The 24,438-nt window shown below is 38.5% G+C and overlaps 1 long non-coding RNA gene across 2 annotated transcripts in view; it reads left to right on the top strand.

Moving 5' to 3' along the window:
* The window catches only part of LOC124804656, a 110,058-nt gene that overhangs the window by 26,787 nt on the left and 58,833 nt on the right, over positions 1–24,438 (top strand). The window contains exon 5 of one of the 2 annotated variants that reach the window (XR_007017364.1): positions 3,657–4,045. The exons of the other annotated variant lie outside the window; for it this stretch is intronic. This is a non-coding gene — a long non-coding RNA (uncharacterized LOC124804656). Of the gene's footprint in view, positions 1–3,656; positions 4,046–24,438 lie in introns of those variants that run through there. 2 annotated transcript variants of the gene reach the window in all.

Below are 24,438 nucleotides of genomic sequence, written 5' to 3'. Positions count from 1 at the left end.
CTACACCATCACAAGGCCCCTTCCCGTGACCAGTATCACTATATACTCAGTCAGTTGGTACAAGCGACATACTCAATTCAAACAGCTGCTAACAATTTTTAAAATGACTAGAACCACCATCAGATATAATGATGATCTCTGCCCCTGTTTGCAGTTGAAGAATTTTTGCGCATTGCTAGCAAAGCATGTGCTGAGTCATGTCCAGTGTCATCACTTATAAGTGAAACATTTGTGGTCTTGTTCTGAAAATGTCGCACCTGCAGAAATTAAAACCTGGTCATTACTCTAATGATACCCATGTACTTCTTGTGGGAGAATTACAGACCACTTCTCAGAAAAATCACAGTGAAGCACTAATCATAGTTCTTCAGCCTGTAAGTACCCTGTCACTTTTGCAATGTGTTGTTGCAATTTCTTCAGATGCTGGTGTGTTACAGCTTTCACTGACCATTTACCAAGTTCATCAGTGAAACTGTAAAAGGCAACAGTTTTCTGAAATAGTTTATTTTCCTCCCATGTCGCATGTGCAATTTCTGCAGAGTTATCTGCTATGTCTTCCAGGCCAAGTGTCTTTAAAGACAGTCCTCCCTTTCCAGGGCAGTCACCACATTCTTGAAACAAACAAGTCTCTTGCTTTACATCACAGGCCACTAATGACTCCACACGCCCAACCAGGGTGTCAAATGTCACGTGCTCCAGTAAGTACTTGAAAGTTACCACACAAAGTTCAAAATTCGCGCAGTACACATAAACTGACATCTCTAGGTGAGTGAGGAACTACCCACTTAGGTCGTACTGCATAAAATTTTGATCTTCCAATATGTGAAGTTATATAGTTGCTCTTATAAATTGCAAAAGTTTCTTTAAAACTGCGAGTCATGCACCTCTTCACTTTCACAACTTTCGGACCTTCAACTGTTACAATTATAGTATCTTTTTGTTGATACTGTCGTGAGAACAGTTCCATTTCTCTTCCAGATAAAATGACTGCACTATTTGTACTTGAGCTGCCTTTACAGGATGACCGTAATAGAGATCTGGTCTTCCAAAGATTATTTTACAGACCTCATTTCTTGATTTGTCTCCCATATACTTTGATACTGATGGAACGTGGTTCAAAATTGTTCTCTTTGAAAATGCCTCTGGAATAATTGTTAAAACTTGCACCTTTTCATTCTATGATGCACAATATTCAACAACTGAATTGATATTTGTGAAAAATTTCTGGTAAGCGGTGTAAGAGTGATTTAGTTCATTTTCTTTTGAAGATTGAGTTTCTTATTGCAAGTGTGGTCAGTTTTGCTGTAGTCTATTCATCCATAGCTTCAGTAATTTCTCTGCACGTTCTTGATGCATAGAACTTGTGACTCGACTTCACTGACCAAAGTTTCTTAACAGGACTAACACCTACTTCTAAAGTTGACTGATTCAGGATATTTAGCTCTTCCTCTATTGATGCAAAATCTGCATCATCTGCACCATGGGAGGATTCACTTTTTTCAGATACTATCATTGTTGTTATTGGTATTCTGTCAAAACATGTAGAACACAAATAGTCATCGCTGGAAACATTTTCACTTTGAAACAGAGTCTTCAAATGAGAACACTTTTTCCCAACCAGAACAAAGTCTTTTTTTGTCTTATATATCAATATATCACTCTTTATGTATATGCAAATAGTCAGCACACTTCACTCACCTGTGACCCCAGTCTAAGGACATTTCGAACAGTCATTTTCACAAAACACACTGCAGTTGCATCAACTGGCAAATTCCTCACGAAAACACAGAACTCACTGGTGGTTTCAGATTTCTTAGACGCCTCATCAGTAAACAAATTAGCACTGAACAACAATACAGAAACGTCCAATGAACCACCATGACATAAAAACTGATGAGAAACTACAACAAAGTGTAGGATATATCTGCAACAATGAAAGTGAAAAGAAATAACTGCAACAAAGAAAGCGATAAGAAATAACTGCAACAGAGACAATAGAAATAAACATTGTAACAAAGAAATTAGTAAGAAACAACTTCAGTGAAGACATACATTTCCCTTGAAAGTTAAAAAAAATTATTTTTTAAAATAAAACATGTCCAACTTAAAAGTGGAAGCTCTTCTTTACAGAAGATATAGTACTTCATGGTACTAATCAACAGAAAAAAATCTAACTTTTCTGGATTGGGATTTTTGAAAAAAACTTTTTTCTGTAAATAGTAAAAAAATTCAAAAAGTGACAGTGAAAGAACTTTGACAGATATATCCAAACAGAGGATACCACTGTAATCATAAATTAATTATCTTTCAAATAAAAAAGTTATAACAAAGTATCTGGAGCTGTTACAGAGATACAGCATTTTAAAGATTTTTCTGTAATTCGCAGTGTCATCTTTGGAGGCTTGTATCTCGGGAAACGAAGTCTTTTTGGGGAAAACAAAAAATACGCGTTTCTTACTTACTCTTGAATGTTAACATATGCTAAATTCAATAACACCCAAGACTATAAAGGTAACCCCCCTGCGTGAAGTCTACATCTACATCTATACTCCGCAAGCCACCCAACGGTGTGTGGCGGAGGGCACTTTACGTGTCACTGTCATTAACTCCCTCTCCTGTTCCAGTCTCATATGGTTCTCGGGAAGACCGACTGCCGGGAAGACTCCGTGTGCGTGATCTCCTCGGGAGGTATAAGTAGGGGGAAGCAATATATTAGATACCACATCCAGAAACGCACCCTCTCGAAACCTGGACAGCAAGCTATACAGCGATGCAGAGTGGCTCTCTTGCAGAATCTGCCACTTCAGTTTGCTAAACATCTCTGTAACGCTGTCGCGCTTACCAAATAACCCTGTGACGAAACGCATCTCTCTTCTTTGGATCTTCTCTATCTCCTCTGTCAACTCGACCTGGTATGGATCCCAGACTGATGAGCAATACTCAAGTATAGGTCGAACGAGTGTTTTGTAAGCCACGTCCTTTGTTGATGGACTACATTTTCTAAGGACTCTCTCAATGAATCTCAACCTGGTACCGCCTTGCCAACAATTAATTTTATATGGTCATTCCACTTCAGATCGTTCCGGACACATACTCCCAGATATTTTACAGAAGTAACTGCTACCAGTGTTTGTTCCGCTATCATATAATCTCACAATAAAGGATCCTTCTTTCTGTGTATTCGCAATACATTACATTTGTCTATGTTAAGGGTCAGTTGCCACTCCCTGCACCAAGTGCCTATCCGCTGCAGATCTTCCTGCATTTTGCTGCAATTTTCTAATGCTGCAGCTTCTCTGTATACTACACCATCATCCGCAAAAAGCCACATGGAACTTCAGACACTGTCTACTAGGTCATTTATACATATTGTGAAAAGCAATGGTCCCATAACACTCCCCTGTAGCACGCGAGAGGTTACTTTAACGTCTGTAGACGTCTCTCCATTGAGAACAACATGCTGTATTCTGTTTGCTAAAAACTCTTCAATCCAGCCACACAGCTGGTCTGATACTCCGTAGGCTCTTACTTTGATTGTTAACCCCCCTGCGTGAAGTCTACATCTACATCTACATTTATACTCCGCAAGCCACCCAACGGTGTGTGGCGGAGGGCACTTTACGTGTCACTGTCATTAACTCCCTCTCCTGTTCCAGTCTCGTATGGTTCGCGGGAAGCCTCCGTGCGCAATCCTCACCAAGCCGGTGCAGGCCTCGAGGGTGTCGTGGGCGAACATGGCTGCCAACACGGGGCTCCTGTCCACCAGGACGGCACTGTGTGCCACCAGCTGAGTGTCACCTGCCTCGAGTATCACCATGGCGTCGTCCCCGTCGTCCAGGAGTGCACCCAGGTCCACAGTCGCTGTCTCCGTCACATCTTTAACTGTTTCCATTGCGGACGATTCTTTCTCAGGTAGCAGGTAGCAGTGCGGAACTGTATCAAACGTCTTCCGGAAGTCAAGGAAAATGTATCTAATATTTTCTGGATCTCATGAACAAATAAAGCGAGTTGGGTCTCACACGGTTGTTGTTTCCAGAATCCATGTTGATTCCTACAGAGTAGATTCTGGGTTTCCAGAAATGACATGATACGTGAGCAGAAAACATGTTCTAAAATTCTACAACAGTTCGATGTCAGAGATATAGGCCTATAGTTTGCGCATCTGCACGACGACCCTTCTTGAAAACTGGAACTACCTGTGCTCTTTTCCAATCATTTGCAACCTTCCATTCCTCTAGAGACTTGCGGTACATGGCTGTTATAATGGGGAAGTTATTTCACGTACTCTGTGTAGAATCGAATTGGTATCCCATCAAGTCCAGTGAACTTTCCTCTGTTGAGTGATTTCAGTTGCTTTTCTATTCCTTGGACACTTATTTCGATGTCAGCCAGTTTTTTCGTTTGTGCGAGGATTTAGAGAAGGCACTGCAGTGCGGTCTTCCTCTGTGAAACAGCTTCGGAAAAAGGTGTTTAGCATTTCAGCTTTACACATCTCATCCTCTGTTTCGATTCCATATCCAGAAACGCACCCTCTCGAAACCTGAACAGCAAGCTACACCGCAATGCAGAGCGCCTCTCTTGCAGAGTCTGCCACTTGAGTGACACGGATTATGCCGGTAATGACATAAACAGGCAGTAGGAGTTCAGTGCAAGAATCCTCAAAATGTCGATCAACACAGTGGTTTTTTACATCTACAGACTTGAACACTACATTCTTTTTAACATACATTATTACTCTGCCTTCATCCATTGCACTTTTAGGTTGTACTTATGTAGCTGCACCATTACAATCCTTTTGGTCAAATGATGTTCAGTGGAACATAATATATGGGCATTGTTTATGCAGTAGTAATAGTAGCTCTATTCATCAGTAGATATCTTTTTACAAAGATATAACACATGTCAAAATATTTACAAGTTTAGATCAATTTAAAATAAGCTAATTCGTATACACATACGTTTACAGACTTCTAGTTAGAGACAATCGTTAGATTTACTCCTGGTATACAATACTTTTTCTTCAATTAACTTATTAAATAATGTAATGCCACACTGTTCACTCATATCTCACTATCAGTCACTGCACGCACTATACACACTGTTTTGTAACACTTCACTCACTACACACACACACACACACACACACACACACACACACACACACACTGGTGATCACTGGACCACTTTCTGTACCGCAACTTCCCATTTGCTGTCCTGAAAAACTGAGTCAGCATCCCTCCATAATGAGTGAGATGTTGAGCTCAGAAAGAGGAAGAGGTGTTAGTACTGTGCTATGCATAGCTTGGGGGGTAAGTATTTCTAGAAAGGAAAAAAGAAGGAAAAAAAAGTGAAGGTGTCATGTGGAGTTTTAGATGTTTTATAATCATTATTATTACTGCTATTATTTATTTGTATAATATTTTTTTATCAAACTCCTACTCTGTTTCATCTAAGTAATCCTTCAATGTATAAAATGTATTGCATAACAGCTACTTTTTAGCTACCTTTTTAAATAAGTGTATTTTTGCAATTTCTTTAATCTCTTTTGGTAATTTATTGTACAGATTTGTTCCTTGGCAGAAAATGCTGCTTTGAGTTTTATGTTTATTTTTTCTTGGTAAATGTAAGTTGAGTCTCTCTCTTGTTGCATGGTCATGGACAGAGCTGTTTGTGCAGTAATTACCAATGTTATTTTTGACGTGTACAGCTGACTGATAAAGGTATTCACATGGAGCAGTTAAAATTCCAAGTGTTCCTAACAGATTCTTACAATATACTCAACTACTATTTTTGGCTATTATTGTTATCGTTCATTTCTGGACTTTGAACATTGTGTTCATAATTTGTGCATTTGTTCCCCAGAAAAGAATGCCGTAGCTAAGAACAGAGTGTACATATGAATAATATGCAACTAAAGGACAATGCATGTTATACACCGATGATAGGATTCTAAGGGCATAACATGCTGATGACATTCTGTTTGCAAGTACGTTTGTGTGTTCACACCACTTCAACTGAGAATCAATATTCATTTTTCTGACATAAATGCATGATCCTCCACCCCTTGAAGTAGTTCTGCAGTAAGAGGTAGACTTTTCATACAATGATAATAGTACATGTTGGATTTCTGTGTCTTTACACCAGTGCTCAGTAATAAAAACTACTGTGCAGTTCAAAGATTGGACCTCACCTTTTAATAATTGTATTTTATTCTTTATTGATTGCAGGTATTGATGGAGGACTGTTAAGTCTACATCTACAGCTAGGTGATTACTCTGCTATTCACAATAAAGTGCCTGGCAGAGGGTTCAATGAACCACCTTCATGGTGTATCTCTACCGTTCCACTCTCGAACGGCACGCGGGAAAAACGAGCACAATTTTTCTGTGCGAGCCCTGATTTCTCTTATTTTATCGTGATGATCATTTCTCCCTATGTAGGTGGGTGCCAACAGAATGTTTTCGCAATCGGAGGAGAAAACTGGTGACTGAAATTTCATAAGATTCCGATGCAACGAAAAACGCCTTTGTTGTGATGATTGCCACTCCAATTCAAGTATCATGTCTGTGACACTATCCCCCTCATTTCGCGATAATACAGAACGAGCTGCCCTTCTTTGTACTTTTCGATGTCGTCCGTCAGTCCCACCTTATGAGGATCTCACACCACACAGCAATACTCCAGAATGCGGCGGACAAGCGTAGTGTAAGCACTCTCTTTGGTAGATCTGTGTTCTGCCAATGAACCGCAGTCTCTGATTTGCTCTACCCACAATATTATCTATGTGGTCGTTCCAATTTAGGTTATTTGTAACTGTAATACCTAAGTATTTAGTTGAATTTACAGCCCTCAGATTTGTGTGATTTACCACGTAATCGAAATTTAGCTGATTTCTTTTAGTTCTCATGTGAATAACTTCTTACTTTTCTTTATTCAGGGTCAATTGCCACTTTTCGCACCATACAGATATCTTATCTAAATAATTTTGCAAGTCGTTTTGATCATCTGATGACTTTACAAGACGGTAAATGACAGCATCATCTGCAAACAATCTAAAACGGCTACACAGATTGTCTCCTATGTCGTTCATACAGATCAGTAAGAATAGTGGGCCACACTTCCTTGGGGAACGCCGGATATTACTTCTGTTTTACCCGATGACTTTCCGTCTATTACTACGAACTGTGACCTTTCTGACAGGAAATCACGAATCCAGTAGCACAACTGAGGCGATACTCCGTAGGCACGCAGTTTGGTTAGAAGATGCTTGCGAGGAACAGTGTCGAAAGCCTTCTGGAAATCTAAAAACTTGGAATCAGTTTAACAACCCCTGTCTATAGCACTTATTACTTCATGAGTATAAAGAGCTAGTTGTGTTTCACAAGAACGGTAATTTCTGAATCCGTGCTGACTGTCAATAAATCGTTTTCTTCAAGGTAATTCATAATGTTCGAATACAGTATATATTCTAAAACCCTACTGCAAATCGAAGTTAGTGATATTGGTCTGTAATTTAGCGGATTACTCCTACTTCCCTTTTTAGGTATTGGTGTGACTTGAGCAATTTTACAGTTTTTAGGTACGGATCTTTCTGTGAGCGAGTGGTTGTATATAATTGCTAAATATGGAGCTATTTTATCTGCATACTCTGAGAGGAACCTGACTGGTATACAATCTGGGCTGGAGGCCTTGTCTTTATTAAGTGATTTAAGTTGCTTTGTTACACCGTGGATATCTGCTTCTATGTATCTTATCTTGGCAGTTGTTCTTGATTGGAATTCAGGAATATTTACTTCGTCTTCTTTGGTGAAGGAGTTCTGGAAACCGTGTTTAGTAACTCTGATTTACTGGCACTGTCATCGGTGACTTCACCGTTGTTATCGCTCAGTGAAGGTATTGATTGCGTCTTGCCTCTGGTGTGCTTTATGTATGATCAGAATCTCTTTGGGTTTTCTGCCAGATTTCGAGATAGAATTTCGTTGTGGAAATTATTAAAAGCATCTCGTATTGAAGTACGCGCTATATTTCGAACTTCTGTAAAACTTTGCCAATCTTGGGGATTTTGCGTTCTTTTAAATTTGGCTGCTTTTTTCGTTGCTTTTGCTGATACTATCTCTTTGAAAACATTCCACAACTTTTCTACACGTACATGATCAGATCAGAAGGAGTGAAGACTGTCTCTTAAAAAGGTGTTAAGAGCATTTTTATCAGCTTTTTTAAATAGATATACTTTGCGTTTCTTTTAGATGGTTGTAGGTGTTACGGTATTCAGCCTAGCAGCAACTGCCTTGTGATCGCTAATCCCTGTATTCGCCACAACACTCACTATTTGTCCAGGATTATTTGTTGCTGAAAGGTCAAGTATGCTTTCGCAACCACTTACGCTTCGAATGGGCTCATGAACTAATTGTTCAAAATAATTTTCTGAGAAAGCTTTCAGTACAATTTCGAATGATGTTTTATGCCTGCCACTGGCTTTAAACGTATAATTTTTCCAGCATATCGTGGGTAGATTGAAGTCACCAGCTCTCTATACCTCCAACTATTTGAGTTTCAGTGCTTTCTATTAGGGCTTGGAGCTCTAGTTCTTTCCCAACATAGCTACGACAATTTACAACTACAATACCAATCGTTTCTACATCTACCTTACTGTGTTTTACCTGCCCACTTTCAGACGGACGCCCCTTCTGTGATTCCCTGAGACCCTCTAACCTAAAAAACCGCCCAGTCCCTTCTACACAGCCCCTGCTACACATGTAGCCACCTCCTGTGTGTAGTGGACTCCTGACCTATTAAGCACAACCCGTAAACCCACCACCCGATGGCGCAAGTCAAGGAATCTGCAGCCTACATGGTCACAGAAGCACCTGAGCCTCTGATTCAGACCCTCCACTCGGCTCTGCACCAAAGGACCACAGTCAGTTCTATCGTCGATGCTGCAGATGGTGGGCTCCACCTTAATCTCGGAAGCAAGACTGGCAGTCTTTACCATTTCCGCTAGCCGCCCGAAACCAGACAGAATCTGCTCTGATCCAAAGCAACACACGTCATTGGTACCGACATGAACCACCACCTGCAGTTGGCTGCACCCTGTACTCTTCATGGCATCCGGGAGCACCCTTTCCACATCCGGTATGACTCCCCCCAGAATGCACACGGAGTGCACACTGGCTTCCTTCCCCTCCTTGGCATCCATGTTCCTAAGGGGCCCCATTACGCGCCTAACGTTGGAGCTCTCAACTACCAGAAAACCCACCCTAAGTCTGTGAAGTGAACCATGTTACTCTTTCCAATGGTTTGTTTTTCTTTGTGGCACCTGGTATGTGTGATATTTGAAGTGTTAAAATCTGTCTTGTGAGTGATTGTTTAAGTGTTTTTTAAACTGCTGGAGATACTCTTTAGGCAGGGGAACCTGTTGTCTGGAATTATCCTTAAAAAGACCTACTTTTCCTACTCATTCTTTCATGAATCAGCTGTGCCAACCTTCCCTTCCCAGTCCTGTTTAGGTGTAAGCCATGCATAGTGAAACCCCATCTGTTGATAGTCCTGTTGGGCACCAGAGAAACATGAGCGAAGTTGGCTGTCCTCAGAGCCATCCCTAGTTCCACACTGATTCGCCTCACAGCTCCATCAAGGTGTCATCGTTCATGACGCCGGAACAGCTCAACAAAGTGTACATGGCGCCATGAGCGAGGGAAGCTATCTTGTCCAGGTCACCACCTATGCCATATGCCCCATCCCTGTCCAAACTGTTTCTCACCCCACACACTATCACTACATGGCCCTCTTTTGTTAAGTCCTTAAATAGCTCTGCATTTGGCTTGAAGATCCTGGTGGCCTGGTGTGCTACCCCAAAACTTTCCTGTAACTGAGGGCCGACACCTCGCCCATGGCTACTACCTACCAGCAGCACTTTCTTATTCCTAACTCTTTGTACATTCCTAGTCTTCTTGGCCTCAGTTGAAGTGTGCTGCACATTTCATGTTCCTCGTTCTACCTGAGGCTTTTTTCACTTAACTCTGGCAGTGGTAGATACCTGCTTTTGGTGTTGATGATAAAACTGTCAGATCACGTTCTCTTTCTTCCTGTCCTCCTACCAGCTGCCAGTTCCCAACCACCCTCCTCTCCCCTATCTCCCTTGATGCTTATTAGTTCTTTTTCCTCTCCTGTGAACCTTGCAGAACTAGCACTCCTTGAAGAAAGGATATTGCGGAGACATTGCTTAGCCACAGCCTGGGGGATGTTTCCAGAATGAGATTTTCACTTTGCAGAAAGTGTGTGCTGATATGAAACTTCCTGGCAGATTAAAACTGTGTGAAACACCCCCAAGCTGTGGCTAAGCCATGTCTCCACAGTATCCTTTCTTCCAGGAGTGCTAGTTCTGCAAGGTTCACAGGAGAGCTTCTGTGAAGTTTGAAAGGTAGGAGACGAGATAGTGGCAGAAGTAAAGCTGTGAGGATGGGGCATGTGTCATGCTTGGGTGGCTCAGATGGCAGAACACTGGGCTGCGGAAGGCAAAAGTCCCAAGTTCGACTCTCGGTCTGGCACACAGATTTAATCTGCCAGGAAGTTTCCCAGTAGTGTTCGCAATTTCAGTATTAATCCACGATCTTTCTATTACATCATGCCTCCACGGAATAGGAACAACGAAAATGGTAATTTATGGGTTATTTGTCCCGATAGCTCAGTGGTCGGCGCGGCAGTCTGTCACGCCAAGGGGCCCGGGTTCGATTCCTGGCTGGGTCGGAGATTTTCTCCGCTCAGGGACTGTGTGCTGTGTTGTTTTCATTATCATTTCATCATCATCAGTGGAAATCAACGGAATAACCATCACTGGAATCACTTACCTAGACACTCATGTGGTGGACCTCTTTGACGAGGCTTCCCCCATGACAAGACCTGCCGTAAGGCAGAACACAAAGTTTTTTTGTGGGTTATTTCGAAGTTTGTCTTTCAAAACCTTCATGAAATGTAAAAAAAAAGAACTGAACGCTGTGAACCACTGTTTCAACAGTTAAAAATCCTGTCACCGTCATGCCTCTATGTAATGGGACTAGCTTGTTTTACAGTACAGCACTTGGAATTCCTCCACAGAAATGCAGACCACCACATATATGACACCAGAAACAAAACTCAATTACAAATTATAGCTCACAACACAAAATTATATACAGTTAAGTGTATGGATATTAAAATATACAACCACCTCCCAACAGACATAAAAACAAGCAAACACCCAAAAATAATGAGAATTAAATTAAAGGAATTACTACCAAATCGCTGTTTCTATTCCAGACATTAATTTCTTGAAACAGAATTTTAATAACTTGTAAGCTGTTTATTCACTTGTAGGTATTTCTATTTTCTGAGGTAATTTAATTATTGTATGTTATTCATATTCTGACTGTATCTCTTATATGTATTCTGCTATGTGTAATATGTACAGTGGCTTCTCAAGTGACGGCAGTTTTCACATGTTAATTTATTTCATGAATAGCACGGCTACTGGCGAAATTATTTGTGAATAGACATGGAAACAAATCTCTGTAGACTCTCGTAACTACTCAAGTAACACTACAGAATTCTTGTATGAAGGAAGTAATTTAAACACATGAATGGCTGATAGCGACATTGTGGGTACAAGCAACAGTAAATAGTTACAAAGTTTTAAAATTTTCGACAGTAACATCCAAACAAGTGCTAAGCGAATCAATAGCTCACAAATTATGAAGCTATAAAACTATGTCCTAAGGGATTTTATGAAAATAAGTAGAGTATTTCAGTAATGGAATATATCAATAATGACAAGTTACAGATAATATGTCTACGTTTTTAGACCTGTTTTGAATACCATATACTCTAATAAATTATTGGAATGACTAATGGGGTGTCTTTTACTCTGATTCTAAAAATATGGTAATTTTCAGTTCTGTGCCTGAAGTATACCAGAAACATGTTATTAACTTTTGCACCACAAGATAATCTACGAGGGTGGTTTGACAAGTTCTCTAAATCACCACGAGAGGTCAGCACTAGCGCAACGAATTGTTCTAGTGATATTCATTGGACAGTTGCCTGTAAACACGTGCCACATCAGTGCTCTTGGAAGAGAGCTGTGGCAGTGACGTGACTCTGTTGTTGTTCTCGTGTAGTAGTTTGCGAAGATGGAAAAAAATTGAGATTGGAGCTGTGATTAAGCACTCCATAAAGAAAGGTATGAAAGCAAAGGACATTCATGCTGATTTCCAGAATACACTGAGGGACTCTGCTCTTTCATATTCAACTGTTGTCAAGTGTATAAATGAATTTAAATTTGGTTGGGGGAGCTTAGATGATCCGCACAGTGGTCAGCCAAGATGTGTCACTACTCCAGAAATCATTGCAAAAGTGCACAAAATGGTCATGGAGGATCGCCAATTGAAAGTGCATAAAACTGCTCACATTTGCCAGATGTCATCTGAAAGGGTATGTCGCATTTTAACTGAAGAATTAGAAATGAAAAAATTATCTGCGAGACGGCTGCCGCGACTCTTGACACGCGCCCGCATGCATGTGCCGTCGCCATGGCAAAATTACACAAACTAAGTTATGAACTGTTGCCACACCCACCTTATTCACCTGATATGGCTCCATCACACTTCCATCTCTTCCCAAAACTGAAAATTTTTCTTGGTGGACGAAGATTCACTTGAAATGAAGAACTGATAGCTGGAGTTGATAACTACTTTGCAAGCCTGGAGGAAACTCATTTTCGAGATAGGATCAAGGCACTGGAACATCAGTGAACCAAGTGCATTAATCTACAAGGAGACTACACTCTTTCTGTTCCGTTCTGAGAACTTTTCAAACCACCCTCGTATTTTGAACTCTAGATATGGATTTGTAGTATATATGAACATTTTTAATATTGTGCTAATGAAATGTACAGTTTTCCTGTAATTCACCCTTGTTATGAACATCATATTCCATTAGGGATTGAATATATTGAAGCACAAACCTCCAAATTCCAAGTTTGCATACATCTACAAAGGAGACTGCATACAAAATGCATATGTTACACATCCTAGAATATTTCTGAAGTGTGTAGGACCTATACCATGTAGGACGGACAGATGATATTGAACGGATACAAAGAAAAGCAACACAAATAGTTAAAGGTTATTTCAACCCATGGGAGAGTGTCACAAATGTTTTGAAGGAACTGAAATGGCAGATTCTCAAAGATAGACACAAACTATCCCTTGAAGACATACTTAGAAAGTTTCTAGGACCAACTTAAAGAGATGAATGTAGGAATATATTATAACTCCCTATGCATTGCTCTCATACAGATCATGAAGACTGCATGCACAGAGGCCTTTAAGCGACCAATCTTCACATGCTCCATACATGAATAGAATGGGAAAAAAGCGCTAGTAACTGGTACAGTGGAGGATACCATCTGCCATGCACTTTTCATTGGTTTACAAGAATAGTTGTAAATGTAGATCTCATATCTGTGCAAATCTCCTGTCCACAAGCTGTGATCTGCCTGTGCAAGTATGATGTGTGCAGACAGATCATTATGTGTGTACTGTTATAACGTAATTATGTAGTGACATAGAAATAGTAATAAATGAGATTTATTATGTTATAAATACAGTTGAAAAATACGCCAAAACTCTGAAGAACATGAAGCAGCTGTGGATAGTGAATAAGCAACTTCAGTACAAAATGACTAAAAATCCTGTTGCTCTAGACTACCACATTGAAAAAAACATCTAGTGACACTGAAAACCATGTCTGATGCTCTTTAGTGTGAGGTGCATAGCACAGCTGAAGAGTTGTTACGGGACCTCTGTTGATAAGAATGAGTGTATTAACAGTTCATTTATAATGCAATTTTTTAACCAAAAATACGCAGTCACACAAAGTGTGAGGTAGCCAACAACACTAAAATATAATGTAAGTAAGAACAGGAGAATAAAAACCTGGGCAACCTTAAAAAGAAAGGTGAATATTTATCTTTTTACACCCCATTTAAACAGATCTCCCAAACCCGCATTTCGTAAAACAATTTCCCAATACCGCTTCTGGGTGGTGGTGTAAACACTTCAAAAACGATTCTGCAAATCAGATTGTAGTTGCCGGTTTTCCAATTCCGCAATCGGTTTTCGCTCCCACATAAACGCAAATACTCTGCAATGTGCTCGAGCTGTCAGGTTTCGTCTTCTTTTTAAAAAATTTCGGCTAATATGGGCGGAGCAGCTTCTTGTACAGTGAAGCATAAGCTGAAATATTAGACTGAAGCTGTTTACACCTTGTCTAATTGAAGAGAAACGGCGATTGTGCTGACTAAATAATAAACTGTGTTTTTCAGGCACTGTATTTTACTGCACTAGCAAATCTACTTTCAGAACTTGACATGCAAACACGACAGCGAAAAACGGTTTCCGAAATTTCGTTTTCGTCTTTCTGAAGATGTCTTGCATATAAACGTAGTGCCAGGAAAGACATCTGCTACATTACAATAGTCAGAGGAAGGAATGGGGGTGAAACTCATATAAATGATGTTTTCATGGGGCTCTCAAAACCGAATTTTGTAAATCGATTTCACAATATCACTTCTGGTTGATCATGTAAAACTCCAAAACCGAGGCTGGAAATCCGTTTCTTTCTACTGGTTTCACGTGTGGTTATTTCCTCGATCTAAAATACATTGTACATTCCATTCCAAAGGCAAGTCTCGATTCTGCAATCAACCATCAGTCAAGAAGTTACCATCAACCAATGAGAACGCTTGGCACGAATCTACTGGAAATTAATTTCTTAATGCTCCCATAAACGATCAAACATTTTGTCAAACTTAACTATGCTTGCCAAATATTTGACTGCGTGCAGTTCAGTTTGACCAGCCCTGGGTTAATGCTGCTGTGAGCCATGTTAATTCTGAGTTGAGCAGGTTACTGCTGACTGAGATGGATTCTCATGAGTGCAGTGCCTGTTACAATTAGGGGATGGGGTTATACTAGACATGGCCTGCACCTGGAGAGGGAAACATATGTTGGCAGAGCTTCTTGCAGGAAACGAATTGGGGACCACTATCGCAAAATGCAAGATCCCTGTGGTTATTGGTGTCATAGGAACACCTTTCTTTCGGGTTAGAATGAAGTTTCAGGCACCCTGTTTTGAAAGAAGTCACTATAACAGAAGAGTCCTACAAGAATGCACAGAAAAAGTAGGTTAGCTTATTCCACCAAAATATTAGAAGAGCTTCTTGTCTGTTTGCAAAATTTAGAGGAAAAGATAGATATCCTGTGCCTGTCTGAGCACCAAATAATCACAGGGTTAGATAAGTTACATATAAAAGATTAGTCTAGCAGCTTACTCATTCAGAAATAATACGGGAAAAGGAGGAGTTGTTACATATATTAAGACAGGACACAAGTTCAAAAGCACTGACACAAGTAGATTTTGTAGTGATCAGCACATAAAGTGTGTGCTCGTGAATTAATGCAGAAAAACATTTCACTATTAATTGCAACAGTATATAGATCCCCACTGGGTAATTTTGAATTATTTATGAGGAACGTGAATTCATTACTGTGCTCTCTGTCAGGCATCAGCAACTAATGGTCAGAGGTGACTTCAATGTAGATTCTCTAAAGAATTGTGATAGGAAAAATGATCTGGAAACTTTATTTTGCCCTATAATTTGCTCTCAGTAGTTGACTTTCCAACATGGGTGGATAAAGACAGTAGGTCCCTAATTGATAATGTTTTTTTTTTTTTGAGGAGGCACAAAGCCAAAAAAATAATTATTTACCCAATAACAAATGCTCTCTCTGATCATGATGCACCGTCAGTCAGGATAAATGACATAGTGCCTTACAGTGTGGATATACCACAGTGGAAGTCAGTTAGAATCATTCATGACAACATGGCAAATGTTTTTAAGAGTACTCGTAGTTTACTAGAAACAACCTGGGATGAAACTTATAAAGAACCAAATGCCAATATAAAATTTAATTTATTCCATGAAAAAATTCATATCAGTATTTGAAAATAGCTTTTTGCATAAGCTAATCAGAAGGGACATCAAACAGCCATGTAAAAAAATCATGGATCACTAATGGGATTAAAGTATCTTGTGAAAGGAAAAGGGAAATGTGTCTTTTGGCAAGAACAAGTAGAGACCCTGCAGCAGTTGTGCACTACACAAAATTACTAAGAAAGCTTATTTAAAAAATCAAGAAACATGAACATAATGTCAGAAATCAGTACTTCTTGTAACAGAGTTAAGGCAATACGGAATATAGTGAAGCATGAAACAGGACAACCAACCACAGAAGAGGACAGCATTACTATTGAATTGAAGCAAAGTGTTATAAATTACAAGTCGCAGGTAGCAAATGTATTTAATAATCATTTCTTAAACATAATAGAAAGCATATGGACCAACAGTTCAAGAGAAAAATCAGATCAATATGTTGTAGAAGTAACTCTCATAAAATTACATCACACGAATGTACCACCAACTTCTACTTCTGAAATTAAGAGGGTCATACATTCTCTCAGGAATAAAAGCTCTTCTGGTTTTGATGATGTTTCTAAAGATTTGTTCCCATATAAGTCCAGTATTGTCCAAAATATGTAATGCATCAGTAACTCGAGGCTTTTTTCCAGAGACTAAAATATGCCTTTGTTAAACCTCTCGTTAATGACGAAATTATAGTCATTGCAAAGAATCTAAGTAACAAAAATATTGATTATTTTCTTTCTGTTGCATGAACAGTGCAATTCAGAGTTCTGCTGGCAACTCTGTATATAGAAATATCAATTACGATAAAGTAACAGTCACTTAATTTTGTAGAACAGTCATTCCTAAGAAGAGATTTTCGCCAACTACAGCTATTCTCTGTCTGTTAAAGAGATACAACATAGTAGTCAGGCAATAACTTTTTAGTTCCTTAAGTTCGAAGGTGAATTAAATGAAAAATCTAAGTCAATACAAAGAATACTAATAAAAATCAAAGAGTATAGCAGATTGTCCATGCACTTGTCATCACAGTGTAACCTCCAAACAGAAAAATATGATTATAAAACTCACATTTTAGTGTAACCTCCCAACAGAAAAATAATATTATTCACATATAGTGTAACCTACCAACAGAATAATCTCCTTTAAGTTCCCAATTGAAAATTTCTTTCCAATAACAAACTTTCAAGTTTTTATGTGACATTACATTAAAGGCTACCTGTATATCGAGGTTAATAAGTTCCAACGTCAGCAGCGTTGCGTCATGGCCCTGTGAAATCATTCTGAATAAACTGAAAAATCCTTACCTCATAATGATGTCGCTGGATAACGCTATCTATGTATCTGCTCCTATAAGAAAATTTTGGCACGGCCCAGAGCAATGCTGGCCACTAGATTTTCATTTGTAGGGAAACAACTAATATTCTTTTGCTTAATCAACATGAGTATGCACAGGAAGAATTCGTAAAATCTGTAAACTCAGATACATGACTGGCAAATGTTTTCTTCAGAACAAAAGTTATTATTGAAACAGTTCTGCAAGGAATTAAATGGGACTTTGACATTACAATTGTGGTTAAATCAGTTGTGGCAATTAACATATGTGCATGACAACAAACAACAATTTTTTTTTTTTACCTTATACCAGATCGCTCAGGTACCGCCATCGTTCTGCACGATCAGCCAAACACAAGTCAACCGCTGCACCACCCTGTCCGAACTCAAGTGCTCTGTCCAACCTACTAAACTCGACAGCTCTCTGCGAGCTACTTAAGTCTACTTATTGCCAACACTGCTCTAACCTGCGATTCTATTGTAGTATAGATATTCTATATTGCATGTGCGCTAGCGAATAGTAATGAAGCCCTTACAAAACCCTCCACAGGAGGGTAAAAATTTGGCAGCGATGGCGAGTCAATTTGACTTGCCATGAGCAAGAAATTTTTCTATTGCAAATAGATATAATATATTTAGTTTACTAAGTCTACTGTCACAGAGTATATATGACGTTATTGATAAATAATATGAGTACAGAACATATTAAGAAATGTCATTAAGTGAACATGCACTGTAACAGTCTTTAGCATTTTTACAAGAATTAAACATATTAAGAAGTGAAATGAAGTGCACACACACTGTAAAAGTCTTTAGCATCTTTACATGAACTGATCACATTAAGAGACGAAATAAAATGCATACGCACTGTATAAGTCTTCAGCATTTTTACAAGAACTGAACACATTGAGAAATGAAATAAAGTTCACATGCACTGTAAAAGGCTTTAGCATGTTTAGGAGAAATGATCGTATTAAGAAATGAAATTAAGTGCACACACACCGTATAAGTCTTTAGCATGTTTAGGAGAACTAATCACAGTAACAAATGAAATAAAGTGCACACGCACTGTATAAGTCTTTACCATTTTTACAAGATCTAGGAAAGAAATGGGAAGGATAGCATCATGGTTGTAGCACAGTGGGTTGCACATAGCTGCACTAAAAGTCCATATCTTTTTACACAAGTACAACACCAAGTGAGAGAATCTGTAGTTCTCTTCCCTGAAGTATTTATCAGTGTAGCCAAGACACTGAAATGTTGTATTAATATTGTATGTTATCATATAGGTAGTACATTAGGTAAACCAAACAGTAGGTCCATAATAACATCTCTGTCATTCAAGGTGGTGGACAGCTTGATATGTCAACACCACATTCTTGTAGAATTCATACTCTTACATCAACGTAGAATTAGTGCAAAAACCAAATAGAGTGCTCCATGAACTTGAGCATGGACAGGATAAAGGGATGACTCAATAATTGGTGGTAATTAGGTCAGTAGGTGAAGGATACATTGAATCTTATACTAATCATCATTCAGAAGTGGCCTGTTGTTTCATTACATATTACAAAGCATTCATTGAGCATTACAAAACATTATGACCAAGTACATATTGGTATATCATCTTAATTAAATAAGTGTTGGCACTCAGTGGCCTGCTGTTTCATTATGTATTACAAAGCATTCATTGACCATTACAAAGCATCATTCAGAAGTACATATTGGTATATCATCTTAATTAAATAAGTGTTGGCACTCAGTGGCCTGTTGTTTGATTATGTTTTACAAATGATATAGAAGTCATTCTTCAAAAACAGGAGTTATTGCATGTAGCAATAAGCTGCTAGTGAGTACATATATTGTGCAAGTGACATAAGATGTATTTAAAATGTAAGACATTTAACCTAGTACTCAACATGCTTAGCCTAATAATACATACAGGTAATGGAATCAATACATCAGACAGAATGGAATGTTGCATTATATTCTGGACTAGACTGGTAACATTATTTATTTGTGTACTGGTAATAGTTGGGACTAGTAATAATTTTTTGTGTACTAGCAATGCATTGCATTGGGATTAATATTTAATTGCCAGAGAATGAAAATATTTGCCTTTTATGTACTGCTGGAAATAAAGTAATGAAAGTCGTTTGTCATTCATCATGAGTCAGCTGCAGCAAGGTTAGCAAACAAGGAAGAGTATATGTGATCACATTCATGAATCATAGAAACAACTAGGTAAAATGCAAGTACCGGAGCAGGTTTAATAACTAAGTGCCTGTAGCATATAATATAAGGACATATTTCAGAAATGATCTTAATATCATGAAAAGCGTCTCCTGGAAAAAATACAAAGTGGATTATTGAGCTGAAAGAAGAGATGTATTCATATTAGGCTGAAAGGGAGTAAACTTCGAATTAACAGGCAATGAAATGTGTACTTAATATGTATGTACTCTAGCTGTCTTTCTCAAAACATTCAGTCATTATACTATGCGACATATGACATAATGTCAAAAAGAACTGCAACAAATACTTAAATAACTACATAGCAGCTCTAAACTAATAAAAAATACATAAACTTCATCATTATCATCATCTGCAAAGAAAAACTTCATTATTAATATTACCATATTTTTCATATAACTAGTCATCATCATTTATTTAGAGTTTCTTACTTCTAGCATATTCATTACTAAAATTAACATGTGTAGTTTTGTCTGACAGCGTGCCACAATCACGTCATATTCTGAAAGAAAAATAATTAGTCAAGACTGCTATCATACAGTGTGTATAGTATATTCCTGTTAATGCTTGTTAACTCTGAACTATTTACTTTTCATGAGAAAGTATTGCATCTTCTTTCTTTCACTCTGATAGTAAAATATCCACATCATTTTACAGTAAATACTGTGGGTGTTTAATTCATTTCTTTTACAGGGTATTGCTTTCTGAAAATGATGAATATGGATTATTATCTTGCGTTTATATCATATATTCATTGAAGGAACTCATGTTTCTAACGATGTAACTAAGCATACAGCATAGCATGCCAGAAAATGTATTAGGTCAAATATATATACAAGAATATTTTCAACTGCAAAAGCGTATACACAATATCATAATGTAGTAGCATAAAAATGTAGAACAGTCAAGATAGTGGGATATCACAAGGCAAAATGTCAAGGTCAACTGGTGTTTGTTATATCTTAAAGACTACATATTGCGTAAAGAGAATATTCTACTTTCTGTAGGAAAACTGTCATATATACATTATAAAGTGGAAAATGTCTCAGGTCTGTGGTTATAGTAGGTGGACTGACTTGCTAAGTTCAACTTACTGGGACTTTTCCAAGAAAATTATGTCATTTAGAAAATGTGCACGGTCTGACATATAACAACAAGAAAAGCGACCTGCTAACCTTACCTTGCTGGGCACTTGCCAAGAAAACACGATCATCATCAGTAATATAAATAGAAGTGTATCTGGAGAAAATGGCATTACAGTGTGATAAATCATAAAATATGTTCATTCTATAAAGGGTTTAATATTTGAAATGTGGTGGTTGCCCTCGAATTTTCTGGTTCTTAAAGCTTCAATATGTACTTCATTGGGGCGAGGAATGCTTTTTATTTATTTTATTTATTTATTTACATCCTGAATCTTTGTGGTACATATACCATACCTTAGATGTTGGACAAAATGATATTACATTAATATACTGTTACATTGGTGTATACATTACATTTATAAATTGTTACATTTTTATATTGCTATGTTGTTACATAACATTTTTATATTGTTACAACCAACTTATTTTTCAAGATACTGTGTTACTGAGTAAAAACAGTTTTCCAAGAGATATGATGTTACAGATTTTTTTTAAAGCTATGGATTTTGTTTATGGCCTTTAGGTTACTTGGCAGCTTATTAAACAAATGTGAACCTGAGTGATATACACCTTTCTTGCACAGTGTGGTATAACAATGATGTCTGTGTATGTCACTATTTGCCCTTGTATGGTGTTCATGTACAGATTTATTTTGAATAAATACATTTCCATTTTTTAGCATACTTTTTTGTAGGAACATTACAACTTCTAGTATATAGATATATGGTAGGGGTAGAATCCCCAGTTCTATAAAGAATGGTTTGCATGATTTTCGGCTGTTGGCATTTTTCATTACCCTCACAATCTTTTTTTGTTTCCGGAATGTGGTTATGCAATGAGGAGAATTTCCCCAGAATATGATGCCATATCTTAATAGGGAGTGTATGCAAGCGTAATACACTGCTCTAACTGTTTCAGGACTTGTGTTGTTCCATATAATCCTCATCACATAAGTCATTTTGGATAGTTTAGAATTTAATGAAGTGATGTGGGAATTCCATTTAAGATTGTCTTGTAAGTAGATGCCAAGAAATTTTGCTTCACTGACACTGTTAATTCTTTGGTTTTCCATAGACATGTTTGGTTTTAATGGGTTTTTATTTTGTTGTGTATGGAAGTGTAAGACGACTGTTTTTTGAGGGTTTATCAGTAATTTATTCCTCATAAACCACTCTGAGACATTTTCACTCGTGACTTTAGCATTTAAACTTCGAGCCATTTCATTTTCACCTTCAATTAATATGCTTGTGTCATCTGCAAATAGCACTGGTTCGGAGTGTTGAACGTGTAGGGGGAAGTCGTTTATGAAAATTAGGAAGAGAAAGGGACCTAAAATTGAGCCTTGTGGTACACCGTGGGTTAATGTGGAAGGTTTCGATTGATAAGCTTGGAGTTCGTTTTTTCCCATGTGTTTTACCTCTGTTATCTGAGAGCGATTTTCTAGGTAGGATTTCAGCCACTCGTGTGGCAGGCCTCTTACACCATACCACTCTAACTTTCTTAGGAAAATTTCATGGTCTATTAGAGCAAATGCTTTTGTTAAATCCAGGAAAATCCCCGAAACATTTTTGTGATTATCCACTGAATTTAAAATACGATTTATGAGGCTAAAAGTGGCTGTTTCAGTACTGCACTGAGGCCTGAAGCCATGCTGACATGCTGCGAATTCTATATGGACCAGCGTATAGTAGCTCAAATATACTGCATCTTCTTTTTCCTCTGTTGGATAAATAGTGTGTGCGTATCAATATCTTCTGTCCTATGTGAAATTCACGGCATTTACAAACTTGTTTCTGCTGTCTTCTGCGGCGCTGTGCGGCACGCTTGATATTGTTGAGTGCAGTGTCAATTATTTCATAGTGGCGTAGTCGACGAGATGTAGGAAAAGATACCAATTCTTTAATTTTGTTGGGTGGTTCAACGTTTTTCAAGATAACAGTAAGAGGGAACATAGGAGATTCATTTGGTATAGATTTAATTACATCCTGGAATGAGAATAAGTTTGTGTCCCAATCAATATGTCTTTTATGGCAGTATATTCTGCATAGTTTACCAATTTCTTTCATCAGTCGTTCAGAAGGATTCGAAGAAGCATGTTGCTTGGATATATAGGTCGGAGAAATGTTTCTAGCTTGTACCATATGTGTTCATGTCACAGATCGAAATTGTGGTCCATTGTCGGAAATTACTTTCAATACATGACCTAAATGAGGTATAAAATGTTTTACAAATGCATTTGAAATAGATTTAGCTGTAGCTTTGCGTAGCGGGGTGAAGGTAACAAATTTCCAAGTGAATTCAACAGCGACAAAGATGTAACAAAAACCTCTATTAGATCTGGGAATCGGTCCAAAAATGTCTGCAGTCACGTCTTAATTTAATAGGTACAATAGGATATAATGGTGGAATATGTGAAGTCATGTCTGATTTAGCTTTCTGGCAGATTTTACATGACGCTAAAACTCGTCGAATACTTTTCTCCATGTTGCCAAAATAACAATTCTGTCGTAGGATAAGAAAACATTTTCTGGCTCCATAATGTGCGTAGCTTAAATGAGTATACCAAATTAATTTGTTAATCAGTTCTTCAGGGATGCAGAGTAACCAGTTGTTGCTGTCAGGGCGAGAGCTGCGAAACAGAATGTTGTTGCGTACAGTGTAATTGTTTCCATTGGTAACATTATTCCTATCTTGCCAAAGGTATTTAATTTCTTTCCACAAATTGTCTTTGCTCTGTTCTTTCGCTATGTCTCGTAATAACGACGAAACAATCCTTGAATATATCCTCAGTTCGAATATAATAAACTTTCTCGAGACTGAGAAGCTTATGTCCACGAATCAGCATGGTTTTAGAAGGCATTGCCCATATGAAACTCACGTTGCCCTTTTCTCACATGATATACTGCGAAATACCGATGAAGGGCAACGGGCAGATTCCATATATATTTCCAGAAAGCATTTGATACAGTGCCCCATTGCATGCTGTTAACGGAAGTATGAGCATGTGGAATAAGTACAGAGATTTGTGAGTGGCTTGAAGACTTCTTAAATAACAGAACACAGTCTGTTGTCCTCAACAGCGAGCGCTCATCACTGAGCGAGATGGCGCAGTGGTTAGCACACTGGACTCGAAACAACTATATGCATAAAAGATTTGATGGATGGGCTGGGCAGCAGTCTGCGGTTGTTTGCTGATGATGCTGTGGTTTACAGTAAGGTGTCGAAGTTGAGGGCAATAGTTGAAACTCACGTCCGGCCATCCTGATTTAGGTTTCCGTAATTTCCCTAAATCACTTCAGGCAAATGCCGGGACAGTCCCTTTGAAAGAGCACGGTCGCCTTCCTTTCCCAACATTCCCTAATCCGATGAGACCGATAACCCCACAGTTTGGTCCCCCCCCCCCCCCCCCGCCACACCCCTGAATCAACCAACCAGAGGAGTGTTCTTCAGAGACGAGGGTATCGTCAGAAGTGCGTTGTTGTTCTTTATATGCATAAAAGATTTGGTGGATGGGCTGGGCAGCAGTCTGCGGTTGTTTGCTGATGATGCTGTGGTTTACAGTAAGGTGTCGAAGTTGAGTGACTGTATGAAGATAGAAGATGACTGAGACAAAATTTGCAGTTGTTTTGATGAATGGCAGCTATCCCTAAATGTGGAAAAATCTAAGTTTATGCGGCAAAGTATGAA

This window comes from Schistocerca piceifrons, chromosome 7 (genome assembly GCF_021461385.2).
Source record: "Schistocerca piceifrons isolate TAMUIC-IGC-003096 chromosome 7, iqSchPice1.1, whole genome shotgun sequence".
In the NCBI taxonomy this organism is placed as follows: Eukaryota; Metazoa; Arthropoda; class Insecta; order Orthoptera; family Acrididae; genus Schistocerca; species Schistocerca piceifrons.
Note: the sequence above shows the minus strand (reverse complement) of the source record. Positions and strands in the feature narration are given on the sequence as shown.